Source organism: Paroedura picta, chromosome 2, assembly GCF_049243985.1.
Source record: "Paroedura picta isolate Pp20150507F chromosome 2, Ppicta_v3.0, whole genome shotgun sequence".
NCBI lineage: Eukaryota > Metazoa > Chordata > Lepidosauria > Squamata > Gekkonidae > Paroedura > Paroedura picta.
The window spans coordinates 72,238,385-72,254,217 of NC_135370.1; the positions used below are offsets into that span (position 1 = coordinate 72,238,385).

Here is a 15,833-nt window from a genome sequence, read left to right on the forward strand (position 1 = left end):
GAATATTTTTTGTTCTTTTGATTGCGCAGAAGACTGGCTTGCTGCATACTAGTGTATTTTCATATGATGAGTTTTCATTGCTTGTTATTGGACATTGCATTAAATATTACTTTGATTGGAATTTGTGATGCTTTTTAAAATCTTACTTCATAATTTTGTGCTGTCTTTTGTACACAGAGCTTCAGCCCAAAACAGGGAGTTCGGCTATGGGAGGCAACCTCCTGCTCCCAGCTCATTTATTGGAACAGCAGAAAATGCTGTCCTCTTAAGCAGTAAAATGGGTGGTGATGGCATCCTGCAACCTCACTTCCCAGTATGTACCCTGAAGTGATATCACAAAGTGCAATGCTCTAAGAATTTCCCAACCAGAAAGGTAACAAAGAGCTCTGGGAAATTCCTAGAGTATCACATTTATGCTATGATGTCAGTTCAGGTACATATCCAGCACTGCTGCTTTGATATTCTGCAACACCAGTTTCTGGTGTTCTCTGTCACAAAGCCCTATATAAAGGAATTTTGTTTTTTAAATGCAATACAGCCTATCCATAATGATTATATCAAACTTGCATAGATGCAGGAGCTCTGTTTATGTGACTGAGTCAATACATGCAGCTGAATGGGGTGGTGGAATGAACATACCTCCAGTGAAGGCTATCCCATACTACAAAACTCCTAGCAGTGGGAAAGGAGAACCGTACATGCTCAGAGATGCTCTGGACATTTAAAAGGGAGAGTTAAATACAGTGGCTCTTTTTGCTGATGGGAATGTAGCTATTTACAAGCCTCAGAATGAGTACTCCTGCATTAATTCACAGAATCACAGAATCATAGAGTTGGAAGGGGCCATACAGGCCATCTAGTCCAACCCCCTGCTCAACGCAGGATCAGCCCTAAGCATCCTAAAGCATCCAAGAAAAGTGTGCATCCAACCTTTGCTTGAAGACTGCCAGTGAGGGGGAGCTCACCACCTCCTTAGGCAGCCTATTCTACTGCTGAACTACTCTCACTGTGAAAAAAGTTCTTCCTGATATCTAGCCTATATCGTTGTACTTGTATCTTAAACCCATTACTGCGTGTCCTCTCCTCTGCAGCCAGCAGAAACAGCATCCTGCCCTCCTCCAAGTGACAACCTTTCAAATACTTAAAGAGGGCTATCATGTCCCCTTTCAACCTCCTTTTCTCCAGGCTGAACACTCCCAAGTCCCTCAACTTATCTTCATAGGGCTTGGTCCCTTGGCCCCAGATCATCTTTGTCACTCTCCTCTGTACCCTTTCAATTTTATCTACATCCTTCTTGAAGTGAGGCCTCCAGAACTGCACCCAGTACTCCAGGTGTGGTCTGACCAGTGCCATATACAATGGGACTATGACATCTTGTTGTAGTGCAATTACTTGTTGCACTGGGGATAACAGCTAAAGAAATGGTTAAAAATGAAGGATTTTTCATTAGTCTCAAGGCAGTCAAACACAAATAATATAATTTTATGTTAGACTCTGACAAAGTAACTATCATCTAAGTGCTTGGTTAGCCCAGTCTCATCAGATCATGGAAGCTGAGCAGCATCTGTCCTAATTAGTACTTAGATGGGGGACCACCAAGAAGCCTAGGGTTGCAACACTGAGGCAGGCAATGGCGAACCACCTGGTACTTTCAGGATTAATTAGTAATCTTATTTGTTGGAATATGCAAGATCTGTCATGTGTTCCAGAAAAATATGAAGAATACCCCACAGGAGGCATCAGAGGAGGTGTGTATTTAGCATAGTTAGAATAGGAACTTCCTAGAATTATTCAAATATTCTACTCCAGTACCTTGATTGGCTCTTTGAAGACTTCCTCTCTGCTTGCTTCCCCAAAAGACAGAATGAACAGAAAAAACAGACAATTGGGTCTCTCTACATTCTCCTTCTATACAAAGTTGTTTCTTTTTGTAATAAATCTATTTTATTCTTTTAAGAAACTTGGTGCTTCAGTTCTCTTTGCAAATTTAAACTTTGCCAACATTATTTTCCCCTTTGTTTTTAGTACTGGACAAGATTATGGGGGGGGGGGAACTTCAGCTGGATTTCATCAAGGTTATTTGTTATCTATATAGATACATGTGCCATGCTTTTCTTGGGAAGGGAAAAAGAGGAGAAAATACTTAACCCAAAAAGGCTAAAGAAATATCAAGGTGTGGCCAGATATAATAAGCATATTATGTAGAAAAATGAAAATTAAATAGATAAAAATACATGTATTCATTTACATATATTTATTTACAGTGAATGTTTGAAACACTATAAGGCTCCAATGATAGCCTCACTATATAGTTATCCTAAAATATTTGGGTTTTCATATATTTTTATATATTTAATATTTTTCTACGTAGTGCACTTATAATACCAGGTCACACATTTTTGACTTCTTTATACCAAGCTTTTCTTCCGAAAGGCGATCCATAGCAGTTTACAAGACCCTTCTCCATTGTTTCCTCAAGGCCTACAACCTGTGAGGTAAGTTAGGCTGAGGGGGAGTGACTGGCCCAAAGTCTCCCAGTGACATGCAGTCATCGTCATTTTCCTGAAAGGAATGGCCAGACCTTTATTGTCAGTTCAGCAGGTGAACATATTTTATTGTATACATATTATCTTATATGAAAGCTGACACCTTTTTTTGTACATCACAAACATAACAGTTACTGTTTTATCTTTATGTATTTCCATAAAGAGTTGATGTCACTCACTCATATAAAGGAACAGGATGTTTCTTTTAAATCTTATACATATGATATGAGGGTTGACATCTTTCTTTGTACAGCGCAAACGTAACTTTTATCTAACTGTAGTTCCATAAGAGTTGAGTTCACTCACTCATGTACAGGAACTGGATATGGTTCCTTTAAATCGTATGCATAATTAATTATTTACATATGCACACTGCTAATAAATCAGTCCGTGTCCCTACAATCCAAAGTTGCACTGGTGCTTATTAAAATTCACAGGAGCATGGAGTCTGGTTAGTTAATGGTTTAAAGGCTACATACCTAAAAGGTAACAAAAATGCACATAAACCCACCAATGGCAAACACTCAATAAGAAAGAAGCAGATGGTGCTCTGCTATACATTAACTTTGCAGATAGAAGTAAACCTCTGCGTATAATCCATCCTCATCCTCCTCGATGCTTCTGCCTATCCTTATCTAAAATATATTATGTGCTTTGAAAGAACTGAGGTTTGCCTCCTTCTGGCTTTGCCTCCTTCTGATCAGCCTCTGCCAAGGGAGGATGATTTGACTCTGCATAGGCAACAACTGGCGTATTTCATCAGTTACTCCCAATACAGAGGCACAACAGAACAGCCCACCCAAGGAGGCAGTCTCTCTCTCTCTCTCTCTCTCTCTCTCTCTCTCTCTCTCTCTCTCTCTCTGTTCAGGGTTGTCCACCTCCTAATCAGGGGTCATGCCCAGCTCAGTGACTCATGTGGGAACACTGGGAATGGACTGAGAACATTCATTCACACTATCATACGCCTGGAAAAAAAATCTCTGTAGTTACAAGAATTAAGCATATTCCCCATGTTAATGGAGGGGGGAGATATATCATCTGACCTCTAGTTTCATGCTGATGCAACTTCCTTGGGTTCCTCATGCAGTCATAGGAATCTCATCCCTACTGCAGTTAGGAACCCATATACATTATGCAGCAATATTACAGGTGTTGTTTCCTCATCACTGGCATGCACACGCAGCAATTCACACACAACTATTCATTTGGGTAAAAATTGATGGGTACAACTGTATATTCTCTCCTGTTTGGGAGAAAGTCTCCCAAAAGATACAAAACCAGAACTGGGGTGCATGAAGGCCATGCTTAGCAAGGCTGTGGCCAGGAGGTAACTATTACTCTCCATTGTTCAATTTTGAAGGTGCAAAGAGTGGAGAGGGGAACATCAGCATCAAGTTATTACCATCAGGGCCTCTCTGCAATGGAAGAAAAGAAATCTTCAACATACAGCCAGGCAGGGACACTTCAGCAATGAAAACTCATTTTCTCAGTCTTGGGGTTTTTTTTGTTGTTGTTTTTTGCTCCTCTCTTTGGCTACTAAAATGGTTGTATGTCACCAAAAAATGAATAAATAACAGGGAAGCAACAGATCACATGCTGTCCACTGATTTTGTAACACAGAAGTCTCCATAGACTTTATAATGCAATGGGCACTAGCAGTGACCATGGAGCAGCCTTGCGGGAGAGCAGGGCTGGCTCCCGTGGTACCCCAGAGTGAGTCCAACCCTCCTTCCGCTGCTCCCTGGGTGGCAGGAAGACTGGGGCAGAGCGAAGGTCCCACTTGCCACAGCATAGCTAGCAAGTGACCTAGCTCTCTTTCACACAGGCACACATACACTCGGTCTCAGGAGGGCAAGAAGGTGCTGCAGAGGCTGTGCTCCCCACTGCAGGGCTGGTGAGCAGGCTGGCTCTTCTCTTCTTACCCACACCCTCCTCTTGGGGGGCAGGGCACTGCAAAGGCTGCACTCACTGTCATGGGACTGACAAGCGGGCTGGCTCTTCTCTCCCCCCCCCCCCACTCTCCGATCTGTCCTACCTTTGACAAAGCGGATCAGCAGGGCAGGCCAACTCTTCTTCCAGGAGGGTGGAGGAGGAGGAGAATGGAGGTGAGGAAGACCTGCAATTGGCCTTCAGTGGGGGAGTGCCTGGGGGCATATCCCCTGCTGAGGACCAACTCGGTAGGGTGTCTGTTGTCCGCATACCAACCCAACATTACTATGGCTAAAGTTTTGGGAAGTTTGGGCTGTTATGCAAGTCTGGGGTGGCTTTCAGTTGAAACACATGTAGAACCCAGCTTCTGAGAAGGCAACAAAGCCTGCTATATTAAGGCAACTTTAATTTAGGCAGGACAATAAATTGTGGTTTGATCAAAGACTCTGAATGGGGGTGGGGAGAGGAAAATCCATGTCAAGAACAAGCCACTGTTTGTTCATGACTTCTGAAAACAGCTTTACAGTGCAGAAATGACACTTTTCTTGGACCATTGAAGCCTATGGGCTTAAAGGAATACAACTTTGCTTAAGATGGCAGCAGCGCTCCTGGTTTTCTGCTGGGACTTTTGGCTGCTGGGACTTTTGGCTAATATTTCTTTGCTATCATAGATTCAGTTTTAAATGAAAATGTTCAAAGTTAGAGATGCTTATCTTACTTGGGATGCACATAAACAACCCCCTAGAGAAAGAGGTAGTCAAACTGCGGCCTTCCAGATGTCCATGGACTACAATTCCCATGAGCGTTTGCTGGCAGGGGTCATGGGAATTGTAGTCCATGGACATCTGGAGGGCCACAATTTGACTACCCCTGCCCTAGAGCAAAGGGAACTTATATTGGAAAGCAAGAATAATCAGGGTATCTAAGCAGAAAAAGAACTTGATGACAGGGAGGGGCAGGTTGTCAAGATTCCTTATTGTGTGGCTGCTGTGAAGAATTAGTCCTTTTTTTATCCTGGGAGATAAGAGGCTATAACTACACAGAAAAACAAAAAGGGTTTCCAACTCTCAAGAAGGATTCTCAGCACCCAGGTGGCCTCATGAATCTATTTCACTCATCTCATTCTTAAGGAGTTACTGCTGAAGAAAAAAATGAGATAAGTAAGGACATTCTCCAGGGTATGGAAACCAGGCTCATACCCTCAACCCTGCCTTTCTCCTTCCTTTTTGTAGCTAGCCCTCTCAATGTGTTCCTTCTCTGTGCCTTTAATAGCCGTTTTTGTATGCTGACATAACCAGGTATAACTATTCATGCACCGAAAAACTTTACTTGAACAAGTAAGGAGGCCTTACACTGAGTCTGTCCTATCAAGGGTCTTGATTTGGCAGTAGCTCTCCAGGATCTTAGGCAACAGCTTTTTCACTGGAGATACCAGGGACTGAAATTGGGGTCCCTCTGCTATGCATGTTTTGGTCACAGCCCCTCCCTAGAGAGTTTCTCCAGTCTCAACCCAGGGAAACAAATCTCTGTAGATCTACCTGCTTTGAAAAGCACAACAGTAAATCAGATCAGTTTCCCTTCTGGGAAATGGGCAATCGTATTTGTAGCACTGAGCCAGAGGAATGCACACTGATAACCAATAAGTGGAAGCTAAAGAGGTTTTAGAGTTCCATTATTATCTAGCTTTAGAGCCTCTTGTGGCGCAGAGTGGTAAGGCAGCAGACATGCAGTCTGAAAGCTCTGCCCATGAGGCTGGGAGTTCAATCCCAGCAGCCGGCTCAAGGTTGACTCAGCCGTCCATCCTTCCAAAGTCGGTAAAATGGTAAAAAAAAGCTTGCTGGGGGGTAAACAGTAATGACTGGGGAAGGCACTGGCAAACCACCCCGTATTGCGTCTGCCAAGAAAACGCTGGAGGGCGTTACCCCAAGGGTCAGACATGACCCAGTGCTTGCACAGGAGATACCTTTTATTATTTAGCTTGGATTCCAAACTCAAAACAGTTCCAGTGACTTTATTTGATGGTCTCCATTCAAACAGAATCAATATCATCAGTTAAATAAATAAATAGGCAAAGGCTATTGTGGCTCATGGGACATACCAGCGGCCATTAATACTTTGGATCATGCCATTTTGGTGAGGGGTTAAGAGTTTACATTACTTTAAATCATTCCTTTTAGACAGGACTCAGCACCAATGTGGGCCTTCCCCTGTGGGTTTTCTGCCATACTATTTAACTTCCATGTAAAGCCTGGAAACAAAAACATTTGTGGTTTTCCAGTAGGTAGTCATCAACATGTTGATAGTACCCAACTCTATATTTTTTCATTTAAACCACCTGGTGACGAGGTAGAAGTCCTAAGCTGCTGCCTGACTGTTATGGTTAAATGGCTCAAGATGCATACGTTGAAATCGAATCCTGGCAATGCTGACTGGGAAAGCTGAGGTCTTAGAGGACACCATCCTTCCCACATTTGATGGCTCACTTATGAGCCAGTGAGTTATACCGGACCTATCATTATGACTGGAGAAGCAAGCTAATGTAGCTGGGGAAAAGCGAAATCGAGATCTGGCTTTCTACCATCTATATTTAGCTCAGAAGACAGCTCCCTACCTTGATTTAGCCTATCTGGCCACCTAGATCCATGGGTCAGCAGCTTTGAGACTAGACTTTTGTAATGCCGTCTACATGACTTTTCCCTTAGTCAACTTGGGAACTCCAGCTGACACAAAATGCCATGGCTTGATTGCTAGGTGCAGCGTGCCCATTAAAGCCCATGAGGGACCGGCGGTATAAAAATTTAATAAATAAACTCATTCTGCAGTCCCTCCTTAGGTTACTGATCAACTAGTGGGTTCAATTCAGGGTATTTTATTTTTCATTTATAGCCTACCTTTCTCAATGAAACTCCAGGCAGATCCCAGTCCTCACCTTCAAAAGGCCTTCATGGCTTGGACCTGCATACCTTCAGAACAGCCTCTCCTATTATGTTCCACTGCTTTGCTTATTTGAATAAAGCCTTCTGAGGGTGCCACCTTGCAGATGTTAAAATCAGCAACTGTCGGTACATGTATATTCTCTGCTATGGTTCCTATCTTGTGGAAGCGCCTGCTTGAAGGGATTAGGAAGGCACCTATGCGTGCATCATTTCATGGACTGCGCAAAACACAAATGTTCATTAGATCGTTTTTACAAATGGATTAGAAGTTTAGTATACTTGACCAGTTGTGGAAGATTTTCTAAATAAGAGAACAAGTTTGTAGTCTGTTGTAATGTTACTGTATGTATGACATTTTATAATTTGCCTCAAGCCTCAATGAGAAGGGGGCTGTTAAAAGCCAATAGTCTTCCCACTTAAAAAAAAGCACAGAGTGACTCACAAACTCTGGCTGTTGCCTCAGGTTCCCTTGTGAGCTACGTCATTTTTGCCAACTTCTCACTTGTCCCTAAGGCCCACAGACAATATTTCTCAAGAGCCAGAGGAAGCTTTAGCAAAGCCAAAAGGCCCACAGGTCTGAAGTAATCCCATCTCCCAGCCCCACCCAATGGAAACAAAACAGGCTATCCAGACTAACTATTAAGCACACAACCCCACTGGTCTGATTGAGGACACGTAGGAGCAGACACCTCACACCAGTCCCAGGTCAGCTTTACCTAGAGAAAGACAAGACACTTAAGGACTAGGCTAGAACTTACGAGGGGATACCACCATGTCATTTACACCACGGCCCGGCCCTAGAACTTGGCCTTCATGAAATTATAAGAGCCCCCCTGAGCATAAGCAAAGTGCTCCTCTCCTACTTGAGAGTGTATCTGTACTGCAGCATAGCGCACGAGTGGGGGTGGGGGAGAGGCAGAGCAAACGCTACGAATTTCAAGAATTCCCAAGCCCCAGGATCTCTGGACTTAAAATTAAACTGCGTGGGTGGTGGGAAGCGCTGCCAACAGGTCACACAATTCGCGCAACTACTCCTGGCACTCGCTGGCCTCCCATGCAAGCACCAAGGGGTCGTCGCCCTGTCGAGCTTCTGAGAAGAGGGGGCACAGGGCTCGCCTGCGCCGAGCGAGGGAAGGAAGGAAGGCGCCTCCGTCATGAAGCGCTAGCAGGCACTCGCTCAGCGACGGCGCCGACCAGGCCAGGGCCAGAAGCGGCGAACCTTGTCACGAGGATTTATCGTCACCAAGACCGAAGCCGAGACAAAACTTTCGTGAAGAGGCACACAAGGGTTAACTATCCAGGCCAGAACCTCCGAGAAGGGGCGGCTGCTTACCTGGAGATGCCCGCGCGGCACAGCCAACTGGGGTACGCGACGAAGCTTCGCCAGAAGTATCCTGGGGGCTTCGTGCCCGCGAATGCCCTCAAATCCTTTGGGCTCCGACAGAAATAGCCACGTTTTCACGAGCCTTTCCTCGGCTCCTCTCCTCGCGAGCTTCCCAGGCAATGCAATGATCGCCTGGCTGCTGCACGCCCGACGAGTTAACCCGCCTGTTGCTTCGCCCTTCCAGATGGAGGAGGGCTGGGTCAGCGAAAGGGAGGAGAGGCTTTGTGCGCGCCGTGCTAGACCCCGGTTAGCAGAAAGCGCCCCCAAGAGGCAAGAGTTAGTACTTCTAGGGGGGAAAATGAATTGTCCCTAATAAGGGGGAAGGGGGACGACGAGGACATCCGGAGCTGCAGTTCTACTTGGATACTAAAGTGGCACTAGAGGAAAGAAGGGAAAATGTAGCATCTTGTGCGTGTTACTTCTAGTGTAAGGGTCAATGGTCTTTGGGCTACGTACAGGGAAACTGTTTTTTTGAAGGATCTGCTCTCTATTTCCAGTCCTCGGGTGTTTAAGGCACCTCACAGACTGAACTACACGTCACACACAATCCTCTCCTCGTGTTCACCCGAGATCATGCAAGCCCCATTAGGATCTGGACTGTGGCCCGCATGGGGAACGGTTCCCCGCACCCCGTGCTGTTTTTCTGGCTAAAAATAGGTCGTGGGATCAGATATTTGCCTCGTTGCAGGCTCCACTTTTAGATTTAGATGATGATGATGATGATGATGATGATGATAGTTTATGCTTATAACCCGCCCTTGCCTGGACGGGAACAGGGAGCTTGTTGGTAACAAGTTTTAAAAATAAAAAGCTTTTTCTGTATATATTAACTGAAGTGAGACTGGTCGTCCCACAACTGGATAGTGAAATCAACATCCAAGAAAAAAAAAAGAATAACTGGGAAAAAGGGGATTTCTCAACTCATCCTCAGGATTTTCTCCACTCATCCTCTCACACACAAATATACACATGACAAGAAAAATGCCTAGTCTTTTTAACAGAAGCTGATGTGTGGAAATGAGTCAATTTATTTGTTTGTTTGCTTGTTTATTTATTGCATTTATATATTGCCCTCCCCTGAGGCTCAGGGAGGTTCACATAAAACAAAGGAACAGGAACAGGACAGAGAAAATCAGTAACCATAAATAACAATCAAACATTAATAAACAGTGGGAGCAGTAAATTTAAAACCATAACATACAAACGAACCCATGATTGGTCAGTTCATGCACTGGATTTCCTGGGAGGGAAGCCTGAGAGCCCAGTGTAAGATGTTGGTTCCGGTTGACCTCAACCAAATGCCTGGTGGAGGAACTCCCTTTTGCAGAATTTTTTTTAGCTCTATCAGGACCCTGACCTCTGGGAGATCATTCCACCAGGTGGGGGCCAGAACAGAGAAATCTGTGGCCCTGATTGAGGTCAAGCAAGCTTCCTTGGGGCCGGGGATCACCAGCCAGTTGGAGGTGGCAGAATGTAAAGCTCTTTGAGGGGTGTAGGCAGAGGTGATCTCTCAAGTACACTGGGCCCAGACCGTGCATGGCATTAAAGGTGATTACCAGAACCTTAAGTCTGATCCGGAATTCAGCCGGGAACCAGTGCAGTTGTTGGAGAATGGCCCAAATGTGGGATCTCCATTGTGTAGCTGTGACGATCCTGGCTGCTGTATTCTGGACCAGCCATAGTTTCCAGGTCAAGGTTAAAGGCAGGCCTACATAGAGCAAGCTACAGAAGTCCAGTCTAGAGGTGACTATCACACGGATCACTGTGGCAAGGTTTTCTAGGGCCAAGTCAGGCACGAGTAGTTTGGCTCGTGCCTGAATGCCAGCCACGCATGGTAGATTGCCAGCCACGCTACTCTCATGACTTAAGCCTCCATTGAGAAGGAGGCATCGAGGATCACACCCAGGTTCCTGGTAGAATGAGCCACTGATAGCTGTACTCTGTCCAGGTTAAGTAGGCATGCTTCCTTGCTTGGCCCGTTCCTGCCCAGCCATAGGACCTCAGTCTTTGAAGAATTGAGCTCCAGATGACTCTTTGAGCCATCTCATCACTGCTTCCAGACAGCTGGCTAATATTTCTTGGGGAGAATAAGGGTGGCCATCCATCGGGGGAAGAGCTGGGTGTCATCAGCATATTGGTGACATCCCAGCCTGAATTTCTACACCAGTTGAGCAAAAGGGCGCATGAAGTTGTTAAATAGGATTGGAGAGAGAACTGCTCACTGAGGGACTCCACATGCAAGCTGGTGATGGCTTGATGATCTCTCTCCTATTGCTACCCTCTGTCCATGATCCTGGAGAAAGGAGATGAGCCATTGAAAGGCTGTCCACCATATCCCAGCATCGGCGAGGCAGTGAGCTAGGAGCTCGTGATCGATTGTGTCGAATGCTGCTGAGAGGCCTAGTAACACAGGCAGTGTTAACTCACCCCAGTCCAACTGGTGAAGGAGATCATCCATCAGGGTGACTAGCATTGTTTCTACCCAATAGCCAGGCTAGAAACCAGGCTGAGTTCGGTGTAAGACTGAAGCTTCTTCCAGGAACGCTGACAATTTGTCCGCTACAGCCCTTTCAAGCATCTTTCCCATCAAAGTAAATAAAATCTTATTCATAGAATCATAGAATCATAGAGTTGGAAGGGGCCATACAGGCCATCTAGTCCAACCCCCTGCTCAACACAGGATCAGCCCAAAGCATCCTAAAGCATCCAAGAAAAGTGTGTATCCAGCCTTTGCTTGAAGACTTCCAGTGAGGGGGAGCTCACCACCTCCTTAGGCAGCCTATTCCACTGCTGAACTACTCTCACTGTGAAAAACTTTTTCCTGATATCTAGCCTATATCGTTGTACTTGAAGTTTAAACCCATTACTGCGCGTCCTCTCCTCTGCAGCCAGCAGAAACAGCATCCTGCCCTCCTCCAAGTGACAACCTTTCAAATACTTAAAGAGGGCTATCATGTCCCCTCTCAACCTCCTTTTCTCCAGGCTGAACATTCCCAAGTCCCTCAACCTATCTTCATAGGGCTTGGTCCCTTGGCCCCAGATCATCCTCGTCGCTCTCCTCTGTACCCTTTCAATTTTATCTACATCCTTCTTGAAGTGAGGCCTCCAGAACTGCACACAGTACTCCAAGTGTGGTCTGACCAGTGCCGTATACAATGGGACTATGACATCTTGTGATTTTGATGTGATGTGTTATTAAACTGCTGTTAAAGCTCAGATCATCAAATCTCAGAAGCTAAGCAGGTTCCGCCCTGGTTAATATTTGGATGGCAGTGTTGCATCATAAGAGCAGGGAATGGAAAACACCTCTGAATATCTCTTGCCTTGAAAACCCCATGGGGTTGTCAAAAGTCAGCTGTGACTTGGCAGCAAAAAAGGGGGAGAAGATATTTTTGGCAACTCTGACCTTGATCAACCAAGTCTTAGAATGACATACTAAGCATTACTATATCCCCACCCCCACCCCAATTTAATACATGCAAAGGATTTCTGGTTTTTAAATGGCTGTGCAGCAGGTAAACATTCAACAGAAAAAGCTAACAATAGAATAATTTTTCTTTGTAGTGCTATTTTATAGCTTGTGAAAAGCAACCCTCCAGTGTTCCTGATCATATTAGGGTCTTCGGAGGTCAAGTAGTAATGTGTAAACACATATCTAGTTTTGTACTTGTACAGCTGCTGGTTCAAGTTAGTTTTTCTCAAACTCTTTCAGCTTGTCATCCATCCGCCCCAGCTTTATTTCATTTTCAGGGGACACAACACAGCTTCATAGGAAACTGGCATTCCACAGAAAATACTAGGCTGGAGCTGTTTTCTAGGTACCCCATTAACCCAGGTATGCCAATGTCACTTCTGGGTGATGCCACCACATCACAGTGTTCTTCTGGTTTGGGAGGGGTTTGGGGTGGTAAGGTGCATCTGGAAAGGAAGGAACCCCCACCCAGATCAGGGGACCGGGCAACCCTATTAACTGTAGTGGATCTATTGATTGTTTCTTTTTAAAATGACGGGTGTCCCATTTTTAATATGAATGTGGTACCGCCCTGAACAAGATTTACCATGTCTGTGAGACTTAGGCCAAAGGGTCCTGTGACATGTTAAAACCTGCCAAATGTGTTGTAGCTTTGTAGTTACATATTTATAAATTTTAAAAAATCTAACATTTCTAACATTGTGATTATATTTAACATAATAATATACAGTGAAATCATATGCAGTTACTTTCAGACCAAACCCATTAAAGTCCTGCAAAATTAGAAATGAGTAAATCTACATAAGAATACACAAATAATCTAGCAAATTAAATGTTATACAATATAAAAGGAGCATAAGAAGAGACACAATCCCGGCATTTAAAAATCCTCATTGTCCTCAAAGGAAAATGACATATGCTTATCTCTCCCACTGAAATCATCGGGAAAATTGCCATACAACCCTAGCCATGTATACTCAGAAGTAATCCTCAGTGGACTAATGGTGCTTACTTGTGGGTAAATCATTATTATTATTGCCTAGTCTTGCATACTTTAAAGCACTTAATAGCAGTAAACAGCCTGCAAATCACCAAAATATAAAAATGCAAGGCAGACATCCTCTCCACATCATACCCTTGCTTGCACTTGCACTTGCCAGCTTTTCCCCCTACTATGGCCCACTAACCCCCTTTCTGTTTCAAGGCTGCCACCATCTGCCACACCGATGGCTGGAGGCAACACAGGATGTCAATTTGTTAGCTGAGAAAGTTGCTTCCTTTTCCACTTTGTTCAATTGAGCAAGTAGGATGGGCTTTCTCAACCAGGATAGATTCAAACGAGTAGCCATGTTGGTCTGAAGTAGCACAATAAAATCAGAGTCCAGGAGCACCTTTAAGACCAACAAAGATTTATTCAAGACATGAGCTTTTGAGTGCAAGCACTCTTTGTCAGACTAAGAACTGACCATCGTAACAGTAGGCTTTCTCAACCAGGGTTCATGAAACGCTGAGGTTTCTTGACAGCCCTTGAAGGGCTTCTTAAATGGGTGGGAGTTAATTATTTTTAATATATTTTTAAAATTTGTTAAACATTTATTGGGTGATATGACCATATATGGTTATGTTGACCTCCCCCCCCCCCCCCAATGGCCAATGATGGGCCTGGAGAGAGTGGTAAGGATAGGGGCCTCAGGTGGGCGTGTACACAGCTATGCTTCCCAACCATATTTTCCGTGATCATGCCACTTCTGGGGTTTCTCAATACCTGAAGAATGTTTCAAGGGTTTCTCAATGGTGAAAAAGTTAAGAAAGGCTGCAGTAGGAGTTCTCTGGGAGCTTCTTGCCTGGCTGCAGACTGGGAGTTTTTGTTCTTTCGAAACCTTGCTGGCAGTGATGGTGAAAAAGCAGGCAATCTGTTGGTGGTCCCTGGCCTCAGAGAGATACGCTGGGCCTCAACCCAGGCCAGGGCCCTTTTGGTCCTGGCTCCAATCTGATGGAATGAGATTCTGGGAGAGCTGAGGGTCCTGACAGAGCTGTCAAAGTTCTGCGGGTCCTGTGAAATGGAGCTCTTCCACCAGGTCTTTAGCTGAGGTTGGTTTCTTAAGATCAAGGCCCCCCCCCCCTGCCCCAGCTGCCCTATACCAACATGTGAACCCCTGGAGGATGACTGTGGGGAGTTAGGGGGCTTCTCATAGCCATCTGATACTTATGATAATTCTGAGACTTAACTTTGTTTTAAGGATTTGGGTTTTTATGGGAGTTAGATTGTATTGCTATTGTAATCTGCCTTGAGTCCCTGAAGGAAGGCAGACTGTACATTCAATAAATAATAATCATTAGTCAAGCTGCCGAGGAAAGAAAGAGCATGTACAATTTGACTGGCTGCAGTGGTTGTGGCATTACTTGATCAGAAAGTACTGGACCTTTATGTGTCCGGTATCTTCTCAATTGATTTCATGGACAGAAAGGGCAAATACTGGATAGCCCAGTTCAAAACTGGACACCAAGCAACCCTACATAGATTAAGGGATGAGAACTACTTGGCTAAGAGGAAAGCATTATCAGACATGTAGGGAAAGCCCTTAGCTAGACCTTCAAACATGCAGATGAGGTGGTAGTTCAAAGGTGATATTTCAAAGGGAGCTTCAAGGATGGTTATAAAATGTCTCAAACCTCCACCCACCACACACACACACACACACACACACACAGATAATTCCCCACACCATTGTGGATATATTACAACTCACCTCCCAGAGTAGAGAGTGAAAACTTCCACTAGGTGGCAGCCTCTCTGCATCAATGCCTTATAAGAGTGGCCTTGGTCCAATTTGTTTTAAATTGAGCCAATGGATCCAATAAGAAGCTATACACATTCAGCCAGACTATAAAAAGAAAGGAGTTTCATTTTATTTTTGAGATGGGGTTCAAAGAAAAGCCACCAATTGCCAAACCAATGCGGGAAGTCACATCACTGGATATTGCACTTTAGTTATGCTATAAAAATCATTCACAAATGGAATTTGTCTGGACACAACAATCCAGCAGTCAACTGATGGTTTATAGTATGATAATAGATAATATCCAAAGATGTGTCAGTGGTTTGGTCCCTATCCCTACAGTCGCCAGAGCTTTAAACCCCACCATTTCCAATTATTTCTTTATACTGCTGTTACTCCAAGGAGCTCCAGGTGATGTAGACCAGGGGTAGTCAACCTGTGGTCCTCCAGATGTCCGTGGACTACAATTCCCATGAGCCCCTGCCAGCAAACGCTGGCAGGGGCTCATGGGAATTGTAGTCCATGAACATCTGGAGGACCACAGGTTGACTACCCCTGATGTAGACCATCCCTGGTCCTTCATTTTATCCTCCCAAGAGCCCAGTGAGGCACATTAGACTGACAGAAAGTAACTGGTCCAAGGTCGTGCAGCAGCTTCAGGGTCCTGCTGGGCTTTGAAACTGGGTCTCCCAGACTTGAAGCTATAATTTCTTTGAGGGGGTAACTTTTCCTGTCCTGTTTAGCATGATGGAAGAAATAACAGTTGACAGGATTTTCTCTTCCATG

General features: G+C 44.7%; 1 protein-coding gene across 1 annotated transcript in view; it reads right to left on the bottom strand.

Annotated features, from left to right (window-relative positions):
* The window catches only part of LOC143829552 (protein lifeguard 3-like), a 40,355-nt gene extending 31,346 nt beyond the window's left edge, over positions 1 to 9,009 (bottom strand). Inside the window, exon 1 of the mRNA XM_077320664.1 lies at positions 8,745 to 9,009. The gene's annotated coding sequence lies outside the window, so the exon portion shown is untranslated. The remainder of the gene's footprint in view (positions 1 to 8,744) is intronic.
* Positions 9,010 to 15,833: the final 6,824 nt, after the last annotated feature.